General features: G+C 38.9%; 1 protein-coding gene across 39 annotated transcripts in view; it reads right to left on the reverse strand.

Annotated features, from left to right (window-relative positions):
* HERC1 (HECT and RLD domain containing E3 ubiquitin protein ligase family member 1) overlaps positions 1–14,655 on the reverse strand; it is a 214,403-nt gene that overhangs the window by 185,697 nt on the left and 14,051 nt on the right. For 5 of the 39 annotated variants that reach the window (XM_086321423.1, XM_086321414.1, XM_086321409.1 and 2 more), the window contains exon 2: positions 13,338–13,431. The exons of the other annotated variants lie outside the window; for them this stretch is intronic. The gene's annotated coding sequence lies outside the window, so the exon portion shown is untranslated. The remainder of the gene's footprint in view (positions 1–13,337; positions 13,432–14,655) is intronic. 39 annotated transcript variants of the gene reach the window in all.

A 14,655-nucleotide genomic window follows, 5' to 3' on the forward strand; every position in this document is an offset into this window, starting at 1 on the left:
TGCAACCCCATGGACTATACAGTCCATAGAATTCTCCAGGCCAGAATACTGGAGTGGGTAGCTTTCCTTCTCCAGAGTATCTTCCCAACCCAGGGATCAAACCCAGGTCTCAAGCATTGCAGGTAGACTCTTTACCAGCTGAGCCACAAGAGAAGCCCATATATATATATATAATATATAAGTAATTCCAGAAGAAGCAACACTATAATGATAGAAAGCAGATCACTGGTTGCCAGTGACTAGGGAATACGGAGAGTAAATTAACCACTCACAAGGAGGTATGGTGGAAATTTCTGGGGATGATGAACATGGACTATATCATGACTCTGGTAGTAGTTTCAGGACCATACATTGGTCAAAATTTGTCAAACTGCTCACTAAATGGTACATTTTATTGTATATTAATTATGCTTCACTGTTGTTTAGTTGCTAAGTGGTGTCCAACTCTTTTATGACACCCACACACTTTAGCCCACAAGGCTTCTCTGTCCATGGGATTTTCAAGGCAAGAATACTGGATTGGGTTGCCATTTTCTTCTCCAGGGGATCTTCCCCACCCAGGGATTAAACCTGCATCTCCTGCATCGGCAGATTCTTTAACACTGAGCCACCTGGGAAGCCCTATTCATTAAAGGTGACCAAAAAAAATATTTTAAACCCAATAACTGGGAGATTTCTTGCCTCCTCCTATCCACTTAAAGCCCAAAGGTTCTGAGATGTCCTCTTTTTTTTCCTCAATACTTTTCCTTCTTTTTATATCAACCATATATCTTCATTGCTAAAGGTGAACCCATCACTACACAGCTACCTCGCAAATCCACATCTCTGGACAGTATCTCTGCAGAGCACCAGTTCTGTTTCCAAAAGCCTCGTGGACATCACCATGTCAATGCTGCCCACCCTCAATTCACCATTCCAAAATTAACTTCAATCTCTTCTAGCTTCTCTACCTCCTAATGCTCTTCTATCCTACACTCCTACATCCTTACAAAACCAGCTCCTCTGATACCTCAACTCAAGTACCCTAAGTCAAAATCATAGAACAGTCTGACTCAGGCCTTTCCTTTACACCCCAGCCTCTTTTAACATTTCCACTGGCTCCTCTCAATTTCAGCTGTCATAACCTACCCTGGGAAACTGCAATGGGCTCCCAAAGAGTCTACCCATTCCAGTGCATTCTACCTACTTCTGCTAATGTTCTAAAATCTCTGTTTTAACCAGTTATTTCATTACCTACCCATAAAGAAGTTAATGGCAGTCCATGGGGTCGCAAAGAGTCGGACATGACTGAGGGACTGAGCTGAACTTACGGCTTACTTTGTGGACTATACTGTCAAGCTCCCCTAGTTTCCATTTGGGTCAGGCCAATGACAGGCACTAGAGGATGAAAAGAAAAAGAAACCGAGGTCCTTATTTCCCTGGCTTTCTCCCCACCTGGGAACCCTTCCCCTGTGGCCACAGGTCCTTGGCTTCCACTGCTCCCGCTCTCATCAGGCTTCAGTATTCCTTTCCCTGTCCCTGCTGGCTTAAAAGTACCAATGGCTGGATACTGTAAGGCCTTGGGAACTTCACTATCCCTTGTTGCTTTCCTTAACTCTACCCAAATCTCTGTAACTAGTCCATTTGTTCGCTGCCAGGACCCTCGGTAATACAGCTCCCTAGGCTTAGAATTCCTCACTCTGCTTCCCAAGGCTCACAATGAACAGTTCACTCTAACTTATCAGACCTTAACTACCACATGTTCCTCAGCAGCCCTCTGTTTTGGTCAGGCAGGCATCCCTACCAATCCCTGCATGCATGCTGCATGCCAAGTCATGTCAGTTGTGTCCGACTCTGTGTGACCCTATGGACAGCAGCCCACCAGACTCCTCTGTCCACGGGATTCTCTAGGCAAGAATACTGGAATGGGTTGCCATTTCCTTCTCCTACCAATCCCTACCATCACTCATCTGGGATGCATTCACTTCTACTCTGTACCCTTACTCATGTTGCTGCCCACCCCCCAAGAATGCCCACCCCTTCCTCTCTACCTAACAAGTCCTATACCTCCTTCAGTACAAATTCAGAACCTACATTATCACCCGCCAATCCCCACCCCAACCCCCACCCCATCCCATTAAACCTGTCCTAATAACTTACTCACAGTTATCTTTCTTATCTTGGAATTGCCATTCTTCTTACACAGAAGTACTTTGAAAACTATGAAACTAAATGTTAGGTATGGCACTGTATGGTCTTGTTCACCACATATCTCCTAAAGGAAAGCAATCTGAACTACTTCAAGTTCCTTCTTTTACATTCCATCAAGAATATACACTAACATTAGAAACAGTCATTTTTTTTGACGAGTGATATATAAAAATATGTTCTAGTACAAAAAGTTTGATAACTAGCTGTGAGCAAATTTACTACACTTTTAATTATTCTGTTTTCAATGTAACACAGTTATAACAATGGATGCTATCAATCTTGGGGTTTTTAGAACATCAGTGCACTTCCTAATGAAAGAACCCTTGAGAACAAAAGAATAAAATTATCAATTTGTCAAGTTCAACAACCTGTTGTTATGCAAATAGATGCAATTATTCCAGAAATGCAAATAGTAATGTCAGCATATGCAGGATACCTTAATTTGTAGCTCACCAGAGGCCATGAATCAGACAACAGACTTCAACAAAAGTAGATTATTTAGAGGCCTGAAGAGGCCAATGCTGCTGCTGCTGCTGCTAAGTCACTTCAGTCGTGTCCGACTCTGTGAGACCCCATAGACGGCAGCCCACCAGACTTCCCCATCCCTGGGATTCTCAAGGCAAGAACATTGGAGTGGGTTGCCATTTCCTCCTCCAATGCATGAAAGTGAAAAGTCAAAGTGAAGTCGCTCAGTTATGTCCGACTCTTAGCTACCCCATGGACTGCAGCCTACCAGGCTCCTCCGTCCATGGGATTTTCCAGGCAAGAGTACTGGAGTGGGTTGCCATTGCGCTCCTCATCATATGCTGTTTGTAGAGAAAAATCTCCTCCCTCTTCTTTAGAACCATCTATTTGCAAGTATTTAAAGTCTAAGTCATGGCAACCATAACATTTTTGGTAAATTTATCCTCACTAAACTCCCAATGATATATCCAACTTACATTTCAAGAACTCATTTTTATGAGGCTTCCTAAAATAAAGAATGGAGAAATAGCAAACTCAGTGGTAAAGAATCTGCCCGCCAATGAAGCAGACTCAGGTTTGAGCTCTGGGTTGGGAAGATCCTTTGGAGAAGGAAATGGCAACCCCACTCCAGTATTCTTGCCTGGGAAATCCCATGGACAGAGGAGCCTGGCAGGCTACAGTCCATGCGGTCACACAGAGTCAGATACAACTTAGCTACTAAGCACACACGCAGGAAGCAGGTACTATGGCTAGATCCTCACACAATCTCAGGATCGTCGTCGTGAAGTCACTCAGTCCTGTCCAACTCTTTGCAATCCCATGGACTGTAGCCCACCAGGCTCCTCCCTCCATGGGATTCTCCAGACAAAGTACTGAAGTGGGTTGCCAATGCCTTCTCCAGGGGATCTTCCCAACCCAGCGATTGAACCCAGGTCTCCTGCATTCCAGGCAGACGTTTTAACCTCTGAGCCACCAGGGATGCAAATATGATTCTGAGAAGAAAAAACAAAACTTAAGAGAGTATTAGCACGACTGAGTGACTTCACTTTCACTTTTCACTTTCATGCACTGGAGAAGGAAATGGCAACCCACTCCAGTGTTCTTGCCTGGAGAATCCCAGGGACAGGGGAGCCTGGTGGGTTGGTGTCTATGGGGTCGCACAGAGTCGGACATGACTGAAGTGACTTAGCAGCAGCAGCAGCAGAAAGAACTAATGGTGTATCAAAAGAAACAGGGGACAGGCAAGGAGACATTACAGTACCAAATACTAACTGGCTTCAAAGTAACAAAACTGCTGAGCTTGCACACACCTAGAGCTTGGGCTCCACAACAGAAGCCACCAAAATGAGAAGCCTGTGCACCACAATGAAGAGTAGACCCCACACGTTGCAACTAGAGAAAGCCTGCACACAGCAAGAAGACCCAAGTGCAACCAAAAATAAATAAATGTTACCAGAAAAAGGTACAAATGCATCTACATTAGGAAAATCTATTACACACAAAGCACAGTATGCCCACAGGACTCAGAACCCAGATGAGAAGGATGTGCAAGCAACTGGAATATACTATGATAACACTACATAACAAAAGTCACCCAGAAGGAGCTGTGGATAATACTGAGAAAGAAGAAAAGAACAGAATGCCCAGGACACAAGAAATACCCGAAAAGTTAAGAGATGAGGGCCTAAAAGAAAACAATCATAATAGATCGGGTTTGTGAGGAGATAAATTTTAAGGATATTTAGAAGGTATATACTCAATAAGACTAGGCTCAATCAACATTTGCATTATGCAATTTTAATTAAGAATAGGGTAATGCTTAAACTAAGAAATATCCTATTCATCACAGTCTTTTAAAGTAGCAGAAAAAAATAAAAGGTATAAAGAGCAAAAAGAAGAAACAGTCTTAAGTCCACCAATAAGAAACTGGTTAAATAAATAATACACAGGACTTCCCTGGTGGTACACTGGATAAGAATCCGCCTGCCAATGCAAGGGACATGGGTTCGATCCCTGGTTGGAGAAGATTCCACATGCCAACTAAGCCCTTACACCACAACTGAACCCATGCTCTAGAGCCCTCAAGCCACAACTACTGAGGCCATGTGCTGCAACTGTTGAAGCCCGTGCACCTACAGCCTGTGCTCCACAAGAGAAGCCACTGCAATGAGAAGCTCATGCACCGCAATGAGGAGCAGCCCCAACTCACCACAACTAAAGAAAGCCCATGTGCAACAACAGAGGATTTTCACATAATCTCAAAATACCACACTTCCTAGATTAATTATCAGTTACAAAGGGAGTGGGGGAATGTGCACTTAAGAGTGAAGTGATCTGGTAACAGCGTCCACTTTAAATTAATGATCAAATTTAGCATCACCTATAATGAGCTATTCCAAATCCTGAAAGATGATGCTGTGAACGTGCTACACTCAATATGCCAGCAAATGTGGAAAACTCAGCAGTGGCCACAGGACTGGAAAAGGTCAGTTTTCATTCCAATCTCAAAGAAAGGCAATGCCAAAGAATGCTCAAACTACCGCACAATTGCACTCATCTCACATGCTAGTAAAGTAATGCTCAAAATTCTCCAGGCCAGGCTTCAGCAATATGTGAACCGTGAACTTCCTGATGTTCAAGCTGGTTTTAGAAAAGGCAGAGGAACCAGAGATCAAATTGCCAACATCCGCTGGATCATGGAAAAAGCAAAAGAGTTCCAGAAAAACATCTCTTTCTGCTTTTTTTTTTTTTTTTTTTTTTGAAGGTGCCTGATATCTTTATTTTTTTTTTTCTTTTTTTTTTTTTCTTTTTTTTCTTTTTCTTTTTTTTAAAAATTTTTCTCTTTTCTAACCCTCCTCCCTCCCAACCTCCCCATACCATCCCCCTGGGCCCTCCCAGCGCACCAGCCCCAAGCATCCAGCATCGTGCACTGAACCAGGACTGGCATCTCGTTTCATACATGACATTTCACATGTTTCAATGACATTCTCCCAAATCTTCCCACCCTCTCCCACAGAGTCCATAAGACTGTTCTATACATCAGTGTCTCTTTTGCTGTCTCGTACACAGGGTTATCGTTACCATCTTTCTAAATTCCATATACATGCGTTAGTATACTGTATTTATGTTTTTCCTTCTGGCTTACTTCACTCTGTATAATAGTCTCCAGTTTCATCCACCTCATTAGAACTGATTCAAATGTATTCTTTTTAATGGCTGAGTAATACTCCATTGTGTATATGTACCACAGCTTTCTTATCCATTCATCTGCTGATGGACATCTAGGTTGCTTCCATGTCCTGGCTATTATAAACAGTGCTGCGATGAACATTGGGGTACACGTGTCTCTTTCCCTTCTGGTTTCCTCAGTGTGTATGCCCAGCAGTGGGATTGCTGGATCATAAGGCAGTTCTATTTCCAGTTTTTTAAGGAATCTCCACACTGTTCTCCATAGTGGCTGTACTAATTTGCATTCCCACCAACAGTGTAAGAGGGTTCCCTTTTCTCCACACCCTCTCCAGCATTTATTATTTGTAGACTTTTGGATCGCAGCCATTCTGACTGGTGTGAAATGGTACCTCATAGTGGTTTTGATTTGCATTTCTCTGATAAAGAGTGATGTTGAACATCTTTTCAAGTGTTTGTTAGCCATCTGTATGTCTTCTTTGGAGAAATGTCTATTTAGGTCTTTGGCCCATTTTTTGATTGGGTCATTTATTTTTCTGGAGTTGAGCTGTAGGAGTTGCTTGTATATTTTTGAGATTAGTTGTTTGTCGGTTGCTTCATTTGCTATTATTTTCTCCCATTCTGAAGGCTGTCTTTTCACCTTGCTAATAGTTTCCTTTGATGTGCAGAAGCTTTTAAGTTTAATTAGGTCCCATTTGTTTATTTTTGCTTTTATTTCCAATATTCTGGGAGGTGGGTCATAGAGGATCCTTCTGTGATGTATGTCAGAGAGTGTTTTGCCTATGTTCTCCTCTAGGAGTTTTATAGTTTCTGGTCTTATGTTGAGATCTTTAATCCATTTTGAGTTTATTTTTGTATATGGTGTTAGAAAGTGTTCTAGTTTCATTCTTTTACAAGTGGTTGACCAGATTTCCCAGCACCACTTGTTAAAGAGATTGTCTTTAATCCACTGTATATTCTTGCCTCCTTTGTCAAAGATAAGGTGTCCATATGTGCGTGGATTTATCTCTGGGCTTTCTATTTTGTTCCATTGATCTATATTTCTGTCTTTGTGCCAGTACCATACTGTCTTGATAACTGTGGCTTTGTAGTAGAGCCTGAAGTCAGGTAGGTTGATTCCTCCAGTTCCATTTTTCTTTCTCAAGATCGCTTTGGCTATTCGAGGTTTTTTGTATTTCCATACAAATTGTGAAATTATTTGTTCTAGCTCTGTGAAGAATACTGTTGGTAGCTTGATAGGGATTGCATTGAATCTATAAATTGCTTTGGGTAGTATACTCATTTTCACTATATTGATTCTTCCAATCCATGAACATGGTATATTTCTCCATCTATTAGTGTCCTCTTTGATTTCTTTCACCAGTGTTTTATAGTTTTCTATATATAGGTCTTTAGTTTCTTTAGGTAGATATATTCCTAAGTATTTTATTCTCTTCGTTGCAATGGTGAATGGAATTGTTTCCTTAATTTCTCTTTCTGTTTTCTCATTATTAGTGTATAGGAATGCAAGGGATTTCTGTGTGTTGATTTTATATCCTGCAACTTTACTATAAAAGGAATCCAAATTGGAAAAGAAGAAGTAAAACTCTCACTATTTGCAGATGACATGATCCTCTACATAGAAAACCCTAAAGACTCCACCAGAAAATTACTAGAACTAATCTCTTTCTGCTTTATTGACTATGCCAAAGCCTTTGACTGTGTGGATCACAATAAACTGTGGAAAATTCTTCAAGAGATGGGAATACCAGACCACCTGATCTGCCTCTTGAGAAATCTGTATGCAGATCAGGAAGCAACAGTTAGAACTGGACATGGAACAACAGACTGGTTCCAAATAGGAAAAGGAGTTCGTCAACGACGTATATTGTCACTCTGTTTATTTAACTTATATGCAGAGTACATCATGAGAAACGCTGGACTGGAAGAAACACAAGCTGGCATCAAGATTGCCGGGAGAAATATCAATAACCTCAGATACACAGATGACACCACCCTTATAGCAGAAAGTGAAGAGAAACTCAAAAGCCTCTTGATGAAAGTGGAGAGTGAAAAAGTTGGCTTAAAGCTCAACATTCAGAAAACAAAGATCATGGCATCCGGTCCCATCACTTCATGGGAAATAGATGGGGAAACAGTGGAAACAGTGTCAGACTTTATTTTTCTGGGCTCCAAAATCACTACAGATGGTGACTGAAGCCATGAAATTAAAAGACGCTTACTCCTTGGAAGGAAAGTTATGACCAACCTAGATAGCATATTCAAAAGCAAATACATTACTTTGCCAACAAAGGTTTGTCTAGTCAAGGCTATGGTTTTTCCTGTGGTCATGGATGGATGTGAGAGTTGGACTGTGAAGAAGGCTGAGCACCAAAGAATCGATGCTTTTGAACTGTGGTGTTGGAGAAGACTCTTGAGAGTCCCTTGGACTGCAAGGAGATCCAACCAGTCCATTCTGAAGGAGATCAGCCCTGGGATTTCTTTGGAAGGAATGATGCTAAAGCTGAAACTCCAGTACTTTAGCCACCTCATGCGAAGAGTTGATTCATTGGAAAAGACTCTAATGCTGGAAGGGATTGGGGGCAGGAGGAGAAGGGGACGACAGATGATGAGATGGCTGGATGGCATCACTGACTCGACGGACGTTGGTCTGAGTGAACTCCAAGAGTTGGTGATGGACAGGGAGGCCTGGCATGCTGCGATTCATGGGGTCGCAAAGAGTTGGACACAACTGAGCGACTGATCTGATCTGATAATGGAAAAAATGGCATTAGGTGCCTTGTGAGGTGACACAAAAAGCACGTACCACTTATATAGCTATCCCGAAATTCATACATAATCTTAAAGAAACAATCAGCAAATTCAGATTGTAGTATATTATGTAAGACAAATGGCCTAGATTAATTCTTCAATAAAGTTAGTATCACTGAAAAAGAGGGGAAGGAAGCAAGGGATTGTTCTAGACTAAAAGAGACTAAAGTGACAAAGAAACCAAAAGTAATATGTGAATATGACTGAATTGTGAATCAGAAAAAAAAAAGGCATAAAAGATAAGTGGAAGACAAAAAATTTAAATACAGACACTGCATATTAGATAATGAATTCATGTTATTTTCCTTAGGTATGATAAAGACTTCCCTGGTGGCTCAGAGGTTAAAGCATCTGTCTACAATGTGGGAGACCTGGGTTCAATCCCTGGGTTGGGAAGATCCCCTGGAGAAGGAAATGGCAATCCATTCCAGTACTACTGCCTGGAAAATCCCATGGACAGAGGAGCCTAGTAGGCTACAGTCCATGGGGTCACAAAGAGTCGGACACGACTGAGTGACTTCACTTTCACTTCCACAATAAAGGTATTGTGGTTACACTGGGAAATGTCCTTATTTTTAGGAGATGCACACCTGAAATTTTTTTTTTTTTTTTTAGGTTGAGGGGGTGAGGGAATATCTTAGTGACTACAACTTCTCTCACATAAAGCAAATTGTGTGGTGGGGGGAGGGTGGGGGGTATGTTTGGAGAAAAGAAAAAAAGCACCCACAACAAAGTGTTACAATCTATGAAACTAAATGAAAAGCACATAGGAGTTTGTTGTACTATTCTTCAACTTTTCTATAGACTTAAAATCTTTTCAAAATAAGAGTCTGTGGAAGTGGACAGAAATAGCTAAATCAAGCATAGCTGAGCTCCAGTAATAAAAATGAAGGGAGAAAAAAAAATTCTTTTTTAAAAAAAGAAAAAGAGTATCTTTTACAATAAGAATATACAGAGGAGTTAAATGATACATATAGTTTTTCTATTATTAACCATGTCCTTCCTGGTGGAGCATACGTAACAAACTCATTTATTCCTGGAGTATCTGTATTAATCAAATACCACTTTAAATTTCCCTGATACATGGTTATTTGAAGTAATTATAATGATATCATCTTTGTAAACTCAGAATTAGAATAATGAATCTTACTCAAAATGGACCAGGGCGGTCTATAAACATAGACCCTAAGTTGCCTACCCTTCTTAGAAGATAAAAACCAGACAGCAAGATGACAAGTTTACTTAAGCTTGTGCCCTGTACAAAGTACACAGAAGGAAGCTAACGAGCAGGGAATAACCAGTTCAACAAAAATGAGAAGGCAGATCTTTCCATCTCTTAAATCTTTAACCCGCATCTTCATTGTTTTGAAATAGTCATGAATTTCTTATATTAGAAAACATCAAAGTTAATCTATTGTAACATGAATGGTGGTAAATTACAATAGAAAAAATCTAAATGGCAAAGTTAATTTGGAAATGAGCTTAACTATCTATGACTATGTTCCTTGAGAATTCACCTTTAAACAAAACAATGAAGTCACACTATGAAAACCTGACAAAGGAGAAATGGAAAACTTTTTTCCTTCCTTCATCTTGAATCCTACCTCCCTCCTGAAAATCTCTCAAGTTAACAGAAAATAGCAAAATTTGAAAATAATTCCATCTCCATGAAAGTAATCAAGCTGTATATTTAGTTTACATACACTTCTATGAAGATATATGATACTCTGATTGAAAGGTTTTAAACTTTTAAAAAAATAAAACACGTAGATGCAAGACTAACAAAACATATACAGGATCTATAGGCTAAAACTTGCAAGTCACAGATGAAAGAAATCAAAGGAGTTCTAAATAAGTGAAGAGATACACCATGTTCCTAGAATGGAGGACTAAATATAAAAATGCCAGTTCTCCCTCCAAATGATCTAGAGATTTAGTACAATATCTATCAAAATCACAGCAAGATTTTTTTGCATCTATAGATGAACTTACTTTAAAATTTATATGGAAATGCAAAAGAACTAGCATGCCTAAAATCATAAGCTTTACTATCAATTTAAAACTAACAAGGAAATATTAAGAGATGTAAATACAATATAATCTAATCCTCAAAAAGAAAACATTTTGAAAATAAGATCATGCCAAAAATGTGCTTGGGTAAAGAGAATGATTAACAAAGCAAACTACTAGATGTAGTCATGAAAACAGAAAGCGAGAGTTGCTAAAGAACCAACTTCAAGTATAAAGAACCCTTCCACAATCCAACACAATAGGCTCCTTTCCCCTCCCACCACTGCAACAGTATATTGATAATTAGAGATGGTTACATAACCCCCACACAACACACAAACTCACTAAAAAAGCCCATATTTAGACTGTTTCAAAAAACTTATACTTTATTCTTTTTAATGTTTTCTTAAGAGTCTCAGTTACTTGTCTTTTAATCCAGTATAGTGTGAAAAGAGTTTTTTCCACATAAAACTACAAAACAATCAATGATCCCAAATTCTACAGGAAAAAAACACTAAAATAAAGCTTTATACTACAGTGCAGTATCCACTCTTGATCTGCAAGAAATATGTTCCCAGACCCCTAGTGGATACCTGAAACTATGGCCAGTACCTAATCCAAATATATTATGTTTTCCCTATACATACACTGCGCTTCCTTGATAGCTCAGTTGGTAAAGAATCCGCCTGCAATGCAGGAGACACCAGTTTGATTCCTGGGTCAGGAAGATCTGCTGGAGAAGGGATAGGCTACCCACCCCAGTATTCTTGGGCTTCCCTTGTGGCTCAGCTGGTAAAGAATAGCCTGCAATGCGGGAGATCTGGGTTCGATCCCTGGGTTGGAGAGATCCCCTGGAGAAGGAAAGGCCACCCACTCCAGTATTCTGGCCTGGAGAATTAATTCCATGGACTGTACAGACCATGGACTTAAACATTATACACTTTTACAGTATATATATACTTATACATTATGTACATTATATATATGTATACATATACAATACATATATACATTATAAAGTTTAATGTATAAATTAGAATAGTAAGAGATTAACAATAATAAAATAGAATATAACAATATACCGTAAAACAGTATATATAAAAATATACCATAATAAAAGTTACGTGAATTATGGTCCTTCTCTCAAAACATCTTATGGTACAAATACAATGGCCCTTCCCATCTTAACTAAGCACTTAGGCACTGTAGCCATAAACTTAAGCAATTTGAGGGGCATCAGCAAAACTATTACCAATTTTCTATTTCCTTCCTCACAATCTCACAGGTAGAAGATTCATTCTTATCAGAGAGTTTAGCAACCTCAGCACACAATTTTCTTTATGAAGTTGAGAACTTTCACTTTTCCCTTAAAGGAAGCACCTGTTTCTTTAGCATATCCGAATCACCGGCATCACTGCTTTTGTTGTATTTTAAGTAAAATAAGGGTTCCTTGAACTCAAGCACTGTACAAAGGGGTGATTTATGGAGCAGAACCACCAAAGATTTAATCAAGTTACTCAGAATGGCAAGCAATTTAAAAATTATGAATTATTTCTGGAATTTTCCATTTAATATTTTCAGACCATGGTTGACAGTTGGTTAACTGAAACTATAGAAAGTGAAACTCACTGCCTCCTTAAATTAATCTAACCCCAAACAGGTTTTTTAATCTATTCACCCTGTTACTAACAGGTCCGCTATTAAACTGAGTGTACTAGGGAAGGGACGGCACATTTCAGTTGGTCCAGGATGCTATCAGTTTATGCCTACTGTCGCTCATGTACCTTTTTTACTATGTTAGAGGCAAAAGATCAAATGCCTATGATTATTCTCTTTTAAGAACACAACATGTTAGGTTATAAAGCAATAAATATATATATATATATACATATAATTTTGAAACAATTCTCTGAGTATATAAAAATCTAGAAAAAAAATCTCAAGAACTACACATTAGAATTTAACAGTGGTTACTCTGTGCGGTGAGGTAGTTTTTACTTTTTTATTTTCCTCTATACCACCTAAAAATTACTGTTTCCAATTAGCACATACTATCTTTTACACTTAGGAGGGAGTCACTTCCATTTGTCAAAATGCAGGTTTTCTTTCTGACCCAAGTCATCTCATTCCAAAAGTGTGCACTACTTTTACATGTTATTCATTAAGAACCGAGGCAATGTGATTTAGTATACGAAATTTTAGCCTTTAGGATGCACCATATCTAAATTCAATAACCAGATTTGGACTCCCTTGGTGGTCTAGCAGTTAAGATTCTGTGCTTCCAATGCAAGGGGCACCGGTTTGATCCCTGATCAAGGAAGTTCTGCATGCCATGTGGTATGTGCCCCCACCAAGAAAAAAAAAAATTCAAAACCCAGTTTTGTTGTAGAAAATATAGGACCTACCTGCCTTTCAGGATTGTTTAGAGGATCAAACAAGAGTCTACATGAATGTAGAATGAAGTACAAATGCAAAATGAAGTACACTTAAGTGAGCTATGATTACTACTACAAGCACATGAACCAACTGTGGAACCTCAGATCTCATATGTAAAATGAAGGGGTCTTATAAAGTAAGCTCCAATTCCCTTCTAATCTGAAATTCTGGTATAACAGTGTCCTCTTAACTCAGCATTCTACTTACATTCATCTAATCTATATCTTTGAGAGGTGTACCTTTTTTATGGATAACAGTTTCCAGGTTTCCATGTTTTCTATCTTCACTGGGACACAGTCAGCTCTCCACATTCTTTTCTCAGACACTGACTGCCTGAAAGTTAAAGAAAATATGTATGGTCCTTTCAAGCAGAGTTTATATCCCCTCTTAATCTAATTTGTATTTCATGATCTCCATCTGCCACATCTTGCAGTATGGAGCAGTGGCTATGCACAAGGACTCTGGAGCCAGGTGCCTAGGTTTAGATTCTGGTTCTGCTGTATCAACAACTCTGCAGTGTAACCTTCGAACTATTTGCTTAATCTCTCTGTGCCTCAATTTCCTTATCTGTAAAACTGGGATAACAACAGTATACCTACTGGATAAGTTTGTTGTAAAGATGAACAAATTACAAATTATATATAAAGGACTGAAAACAGTGCCTAGCATGTAATGTTATATATGACTGAAGTCCTTTCCTAACATGGCTTCTCTAAAAGTATAATGCTTACGGGCTAAGATAAACAACATTTGCCTCTTTCTTTTATTCTCACTGGAAAAAATGTATTATTTTTTAAATTTTTATTTATTTATTTTTAATTGGAGGATAATTGCTTTACAGTATTGTTTCTGCCATATAGCAACATGAATCACCCACATATATACATATATACCTTCCATCTTATTATCTATCAAAAATTTCCCCACATCACTGTAGTGAAGTAACACACACTCATCATCATTAGCTATTTTTATTTATTCTCTGTTCAAACCCAATTCATATTTCCCAAAACCTGATTCCTCTGGAAAATTTGTTCCATTAGTTCTTCAAGATGCTATGGGGGAACAAGGGGAAGCCTCAGTTATCAAATAAATTTGGAAAATGTTGAGTTAATATTAAACAGGTTCCTTACTGTAGGTCTTTTACGTGTTAACACGTACTATATTAAGTATCAAGAAAGGAAAAAGTACACATAGTATATCAGTTTGCTTGACCTCAAAACCTTTTTGTCAAGGATCTACACTGGGAAGTGCTGCTGCTTTAGTTGTCAAAGAACTTTTAATACAAATTATGCTATGTTACATTAACTCAAAATTTCTTAAATCTGATTCACACCAAAGCCTATTCTCAAATTCATGCCAAGAAATCAGACTCAAAAAACTAATAACTGCTGCCCTAAACAAATTACTTTTGAAATTTCTGAAAATGAACATAGACTGCAAAAGAACAAACCCCAATGACCAGCTACACATATTACGAGACAAGCTGTTATCTCATGATAGGATGTTCAGCTATTTACTGGCCAAATGTAAAACTCTAGATTCCCAAGTTTTTTC

This window comes from Bos grunniens, chromosome 10, assembly GCF_055505025.1.
Source record: "Bos grunniens cultivar Pamir isolate PY7600 chromosome 10, Bosgru_T2T1.0, whole genome shotgun sequence".
Taxonomy (NCBI): Eukaryota; Metazoa; Chordata; class Mammalia; order Artiodactyla; family Bovidae; genus Bos; species Bos grunniens.